The following is a 7,500-nucleotide window of genomic DNA, read 5'->3' on the forward strand; positions in this document are numbered from 1 at the left end:
TAACCTGTGTTCGACCATTCATGAGAAGCAGTCACGCGGGAAATGGAGGACCTGGGACGTATATATTTTATTTAGATTTTAATTCTTTGTATGCAACAGTAATGTGCTCGCCCTTACCGGTGGGGGATATCAGGAGACTCAGTTCTGGGGAGATGGATGTCTTTTTAGAGACTGGGATTGCGAATCATGCAACAGATGGCGACACGGGCTACTGGCTTCATCTCGACACTCTCAATGTATCCGCCGATGTAGCTCGTGCCACAGATGAGTTTCCCCTATGTCTCACCCACATGAATATCACAGAAGACATGCTCTCTCCTCACAGTCAGCGATTATTAGAAGCGGAGGGACGCAAGCTTATCAAGAAAAACAGAAAATTAGTAGCATCTCACCTCGGATTGAAAGATCATTTAATCAGTCTAGACTTACTCCAGCTGTTGATGTCTCTGGGTCTCGAAATTCAATGCATTCACGGGATATATAGCTACCGTCAGTCACGCTACCTTAAGCCTTTTATAGAAAGAAATGTTACCCAGCGGAGTCTGGAAACGTGTAAAATTCGGAGTCGCATTTTCAAAATGATGTCAAACGCAGTTTACGGTCGTACACTGCTTTCAGAGGTAAGGTATGGAGTACAGCAGAAGTATGTCACTAAAAAGAACACCTTTTTGAAATGCGTAGCTAACCCATCCTTTAAAGGTGTTTATCCCCTGGGTGATGAAAGGGTAATCTGCATGAACAAGAAAAAGACTATACGGATAAGACAGCCTAATTATGTAGGTTTTCAAATATTGGAGATGGCGAAGAAGAAGATGTACTCATTTTGGTACAACGTGATCAAGAAACACTACGGTGACCGCGCCAAATTGGCGTACGAAGACACAGACAGTTTCATATTCAGCTTAGAAATCCATAAGAATCTAAATGACGAGTTGAAAAACGGTAAGCTTGCGGAGTACCTGGATACTAGCAACTTCCCTCATGATCATCCCTGTTTCAACGGGGAAAGAAAAGGAAAATTAGGACTTTTAAAGTCAGAGACTGGAGCTCAACTCATCAAGGAAGTTGTGATCCTGAAACCTAAGATGTACTCCGTGTTTATGGAAGACGAGAGTTATATAACCCGATGTAAAGGTATACCCGGATGTCACCAAAGACAATTAACACATAAATCTTTCAAAGACGTTCTGAATGGCGAGGCTGCCAGACGTGTGGAGTGTTATAACATTAGGAATATCAAAGGACAAATATCTACAACACGGATAAAAAAGAAAACCCTGTCAAGGTTTGATGATAAACGTTATTACGTCAATCAAAACGTCACTCGTGCGTACTACCACCCCAATAATGAGCAAGTGACAGAAGAAGAAGAAGAAGAAGAAGAAGAAGAAGAAGAAGAAGAAGAAGAAGAAGGAGGAGGAGGAGGAGGAGGAGGAGGAGGAGGAGGATGAGGTCGGTCGGGTGAACACAGCATTATGGCGAGAGAGAGAGAAATTATCGGATCTGTATTTTACTGCAGAAACACTTCACACTCAACCGCACAATGCAAAGAGACAACGCACTAATACTATGAATTAATATTAAGAGACGTGCAATAGAAGAGGTGTCATTCAATGCAGCAAACCAAACACGAACCTATGACGTGATCATTGGGAAAACGGTTGGAAGAGGAACAGCTGTGAATGTACACAAGTGTCATCTACATGATCAGGGGGAGGGGGAGGGGGTAGGTGTTATCGATTTAACCGTTGGACGGTTAGAGAAGGGACAGATGCAAAGCAACTCCTGTTAATAATAAGTATGTATGTATGTATGTATGTATTGTTATATACAATAAATTACTGTAATTTGTTAAGGTTGTTTTAGTATACCTCAATAACAGTCATGGATAAGACGTTCCGCGAAGAGAGTCTGAACTTATTTAGACAGCCAGCACGAATTATTATTGCCGGATATACAAATTCTGGAAAAACGCATCTGTGCACTAAAATTGTTGAGAAGTATCATGAGGTGTTTAGTAGAATAATAATATGTGGTGTTACTTCACATCCACTGCAAAATAATGGCAGTATTAAAGACAAACTCGAGTTACACAAAGATATTATCGACCCCGCCGATGAAATCACTCCATATACAGACCCCCAGGCACACAGTCTTTTGATATTAGACGATAATTTTCTATCCTCAGCCAATTCTCTGGCGGTTGTAAACAGTTTTATCAAGGGAAGACATCAAAATCTTTCTGTTATATTTATTGTCCAAAATATTTTCTTCCAAGGCAAGTTCGCCCGAAGTATTGGCTTAAATACTTCCCACTATATTCTCATGAAAAACAGAGATATCCACCAGGTGCAGTGTTTAGGAAGACAGATCTTTGGACGAGAACGTGCAAAAGCTTTTGTGGAAATTTATAAAAATACTGTTCTGAAACAAACCCACGGTTATCTTCTATGTGACTTGGCACCACACACACCTGAAGAACTACAGCTGCGTACCAATATCGTAAACGAGGGACTGTGTGAAAAGTCTTCCTGTTATGAATACTACTGACATATTGAATGATATTTATCACGATGTTAATAACCCAGCCGGTTTAGGGGGAGTACGTCAGTTGTACAAGGAGGCGAGGAAACGTAAGAAGAACATAACATTGCGTGATGTCAAAGATTTTCTTCAGCAAAGTCGTACTTACTGACTCCATAAACAGACGAGAAAACGCTTCCCCGTCGAAAATTCTCGCCCCAAAACCCCGAGTCATCATGACATGTGACCTAGGAGACTTTCCGCCCTCCAAAAATTTAATAGAGGTTTCAAATATATATTATTCTGTTTGGATGTCTTTAGCAGGTATTTACAAGTGGCACCTCTTACCAGTAAATCAGGACAAAGTACACTGTCTGCGTTACAGTCCATTTTAGAGACAGAAGAATCTAAAGGTACAAGTCGCCTCTTTACAGATTTAGGAACCGAATTTTATAACAGACGAGTGAAGGACTATTTATCGTCGAAACGCGTGTTGTTATACTCAAATTATTCACGCGAAACGAAAGCATCTCTGGCCGAGCGGGTTATCCGTACCATTAAAACCAAGATTTATAAGTATTTAACTTTACACAATACGCTAACGTACATTCATATCCTCCCGTCCCTGGTGAATGCATACAATCGCACACCCCATACCGGTTTAGGCTTGCAACAAACCCCGAAACAGGTACATGAAATACGTAACCTGTCTCAAATCAAAGCACAATTTAAACGCATGTATTTAAACCGTCCCACTATAAAGAATCGCGTCAGTTCTGATTTGACGGTGGGAGACATAGTACGTCTACAATCGGTCTCACGAACGCAGTTCAAATTTAATAAGGCTTACACCGTCAACAATACGGAGGAGTTATTTAAAATCACCCGTATTGATACATCCCAAACAGTTCCTACGTATTATTTAAAGGATTTGGAGGGCGAAGAAGTAAAAGGTGCATTTTACCGGGATGAACTCATTAAGTCTTCCTTACCGGAAACTTATCAAGTTGATATTCTGAAGACTAGGACTTATCGAGGAAAGAAACAATACAGGGTACATTGGAGGGGTTATCCTAGTAAATTCGACAGTTGGATAGATGCTTCTGCTTTGCTAAGGTATGACGCAAGAACCCCTTATTCTGCAGCATAAAGACCTGATTTTTCTACTCAGTCAGTTATCCCCCAAACTGAGAAAGGATCTGATAAAAGGACTGAAAAAGAAGGAAATTGAATGCATATCTGAAATTTTCTCTAATTTTTTAAAAAAGCGACTGACGGATAAGACTAACGTAATAAACAAATTGAAGAAATTTAGGAAAGACATTCGTGCAGTGGCCTTAAAAAAGACTCCCGTCTTTAAAAAAAAAGCAATCTTACTCTCGCAAAGAGGGGGTAGTATTTTGATGACTCTTCTACCACTTGTTACGTCGGTGATTTCAGGTTTACTGCCAAAATGAAAGAATATTGCCTTGTTCCAGTGTCCATCGCTGAAAAATACATGTACAATACGAACGCTACCGCCCCCGCCGCCGTTTCTACCGCTCCCGCTCCCGCTGTCGTCACTACTCCATCCGTACACCAGCGTCTAAGTCACAGATATTATTTACATTAGCGTAAAAATCCAACGCTATAGGAATTTATTCTTGTTGCGGTGAATCCCGCTTATCGGGAATATGGAGTATCGCTCATGAAGTTACTGGATGGAAAACCTAATATAGCCTGGGATGAAAAGGGTAATTTTTTACCGCCCTTTTCCGGTCTGAATATTATACATTTGATTAATAACCTGGGCAATCCCAAAGGTAAATTCTCGAGTGAGGAGCAGTCTTTGCTTTCCATGCTCTTTCGCCTCACTCAACTATCTCCTGATGCCATAAGAAATGTCAGACAAAGAAAAAAGCAACTCGTTGGTGGGTCATGGCTTGCTTACTAATCATATCGGAGATCTACATCGAATACACGACAATACCGGATTACTTACATCTGTCGGGGAGAAAAGATCGATAGGGAAACCTGATTGGATAACTACATCCGTCCGCGGATGAATGGCGACATCTGTTAACCCAGGCGATGGTTTGCAGCTGTCGAGAAATAAAACGATCGTCAGTACTGTTTCCACCACAGTCGCCATGGCACTCAAAACCGTTACTGGAAAGCTCTGCGATGCCGAGTTTGCCAGTCGTAGAAATGTTTTGGTTTACGCTGTAAATGCTATTGGCTGTGACGCGTTTGGTCTCATCAAGGACTTGCATCAAGTGTATCGTCATGAAAGTGTATATAGTCGCAGGAAGCGACTGTACAACCTTTCGAGATCGATGGTAAGCACCCGAGACGAGCCAGGGACCTTGATCGTGCAAGAACCATTGGGAACGGACAAATCTCCGACTCTTATCGCCTGTGTGACGCAGTTCGGTTGGGGAGCATCGATTGAGGACAACGTCAAGGCAATGCAGGCCGCTAACAAATCGCACGACTGGCACTACGTCGAAGGCCTGAAAGAAGACACCAAGATCAATCGCCGACATCATTTCAAGACCTGCATGAAAAAGTTAGTCACGCTGGCCATGGGACATAAGGACATGGAAAAAATTATTATTGCCGAAGGAATGGGTTGCCGTGGAAAATTGGATGAGGAGTGGCGTGAATACTATCTGCCTGCAATAGAGACGCTCGCTACCAGACTGGAACCTTTTGGCATTCAAACTGTTCTTGTTTGTACACTCGAATAAAAGTACTCCGAATATTGTGTATATATGTCATCCTGTGTTAGTTTACGAATCAGTTACTAGCTAGCCATGGCGGGAGATGAACATTATATATATTTGACTAATTTAGGGAACAGGGATATTTTTCCGGATAATAGACCCCATCAATTTGTAAATAGACTTAACCCTCCTTTACTCCTTGACCCAAATAAGGATTATGAAATAGCCATGGTGAACTGCTTGTATCCTAAAACGTTTTATAGTATACCCAAGCACGATTTTTCAGCCCGCATTGAAATTTATGCGAGTGCACACTTTCAACCCGATCATACTTACTTATTGTATACTTTCGTTCCCCAGAGCAACATCTTGGCAGGTGATACCAGGTACATGATTCATGTTATCAATAGCGATCTGTCCCTTGCTCTTGCAAAGCTTCTCAAGAGTTACTATACACATTACTTTAAGGGTGAGGAATTCTTATTTAGCTATAATAAATTGTTACGGAGGACAGATCTAATTGTTCGCAAGGGTATCTGCACGAGTGATGATCACTTTGTAAACTCAGTCTTAAATTCGGATTCCGAATGGCACAGTGTCTAGGATTTGCACATACCATGGATTATACTTTTTATGAGTCCGATGATCTCAATGTCAAGAATCTTACATACATACCCGCCCCCTTTCCCCCACGCCAAGACGGTGGGGTTGACTTCGCCTTGATCTATGCCGATTGCGTAACCCCCACGATGTATGGTGGGCAAATGGTAAATCTATTAGATGCAGTTACCATGGAAGCTGCTGGAGGTAGAGACTTTCGCCAGCTCGTATATAAATCTCTTAATAAGACCTTCATAGATTCGATTTCCGTCAGAGTGCTCGATCAAAGGGGTAAAAGTATAACCTACGGGCGAGGAAAAACCATGACCCTTTTATTGCATATTCGCCCTAAATAAGAAATAAATACGACACTTTTCGTGAAGATGGGTTATTCATTCACAGACAGTCATGAGGAGTACTTTCATTCCTCCGGGACGTCATGATTTCGATGCTCTCTTTTTAGAGAGTCATGCAAGGGGTGGTGGATTAGAGGATATTAGGATATTTCTCCCGCCTCCCGTTCAGCGAGGTAGAAGAGGAGGTGGAATTTTTAATATACTGAGCGGTCTGGCTAAAAAAGCCATCCCTTTTCTCATGAGAAATGTCGCTCCCGAAGCTGTGCGTATGGGGAAAGACGTATTAGGCGATGTGTTAGATGGACGGGATATCCGTCACTCGTTAAAAACCAGAGGCGTGTCGGCTCTGAAAGGCGTTGGACAAAGACTTGCCCGAGGGGGAGGTAAGGGAGTCCGCAAGCGTCAAAGACGAGTCCAAGGCGGGCGCGTCCGTAAGCGTAAGAAAACAAGCAAAAGAAAGACGAAACGACGGTCACGTAAAACATGTTATAAAAGTGACATATTCAACATGAAAACGTTAGTTTAACGTGGAAGATGGCGGAATACGGACTTGACGTACAGGGGGGTGGGACGACCACCTCTCTGCGTCAGTACGCAGCCGCCGTAAGCGAAGGGTTTCCTCGAGTGACGCGTGTGAGACCAGTAGAAAGTTCTATTGCATCTCGAAACAAACTCGATATTTTACCCGTTAATCTTGACGGTTCTAATAATGAGATTAATGATAGTTATATTGAATTTAGGATTCCAGGCGTTCCTGGACAATTTCTGGATCTCAGTACACTCTCGATAGACATGAAGACGCGCGTGACCAAGGTGGACGGGTCGAAGCTTGGTGATACGGATCATGTGGTTTTGCTAACGGCTTTAGTAATACCCTTTTAAAAATTGCACTTGCTACCTCAACGAACAGATGGTAGAATCCAACGCCCTCTTTAATTATCATGCCTTTGTTAAAATGATAACGTCGATCCCCCAAGAAAAGTTAGATTCGATTGGACGTAGTTCCTTCTTTTTCCGTGATGATCAGAGTGAAAAGGTATAGTGAACACGTATAGTGACGAGTACTTTACAGGAGCCAATAAACAAGAAAAGGAAATGATTGCCAACATAAAAGCACACGGTCTTAGTATGACAGCACCTTTGCTGTTAGATATTGCGAGTCTAGACGCGTATCTCCTCGACGGCACAGATGTGAGAATCAGGTTGGAATTAGCAAGCAAGTCGTGGATTCTAAACACATCTCAGGATGGAGATCTCTTTAAATTTGCGCTCGAATCAGTAAAACTATGGGTCGATCGCGTCGTGCCGCACGCATC

At 42.3% G+C, this 7,500-nt stretch overlaps 1 protein-coding gene and 1 pseudogene across 3 annotated transcripts in view; both read left to right on the forward strand.

Annotated features, from left to right (window-relative positions):
- LOC127001697 (galactoside alpha-(1,2)-fucosyltransferase 1-like) overlaps positions 1 to 7,500 on the forward strand; it is a 34,674-nt gene that overhangs the window by 8,714 nt on the left and 18,460 nt on the right. The window lies entirely within an intron of this gene.
- LOC127001696 (uncharacterized) overlaps positions 5,796 to 7,500 on the forward strand; it is a 2,627-nt pseudogene continuing 922 nt past the window's right edge.

Source organism: Eriocheir sinensis, chromosome 21 (assembly GCF_024679095.1).
Source record: "Eriocheir sinensis breed Jianghai 21 chromosome 21, ASM2467909v1, whole genome shotgun sequence".
NCBI classification, from domain to species: Eukaryota; Metazoa; Arthropoda; class Malacostraca; order Decapoda; family Varunidae; genus Eriocheir; species Eriocheir sinensis.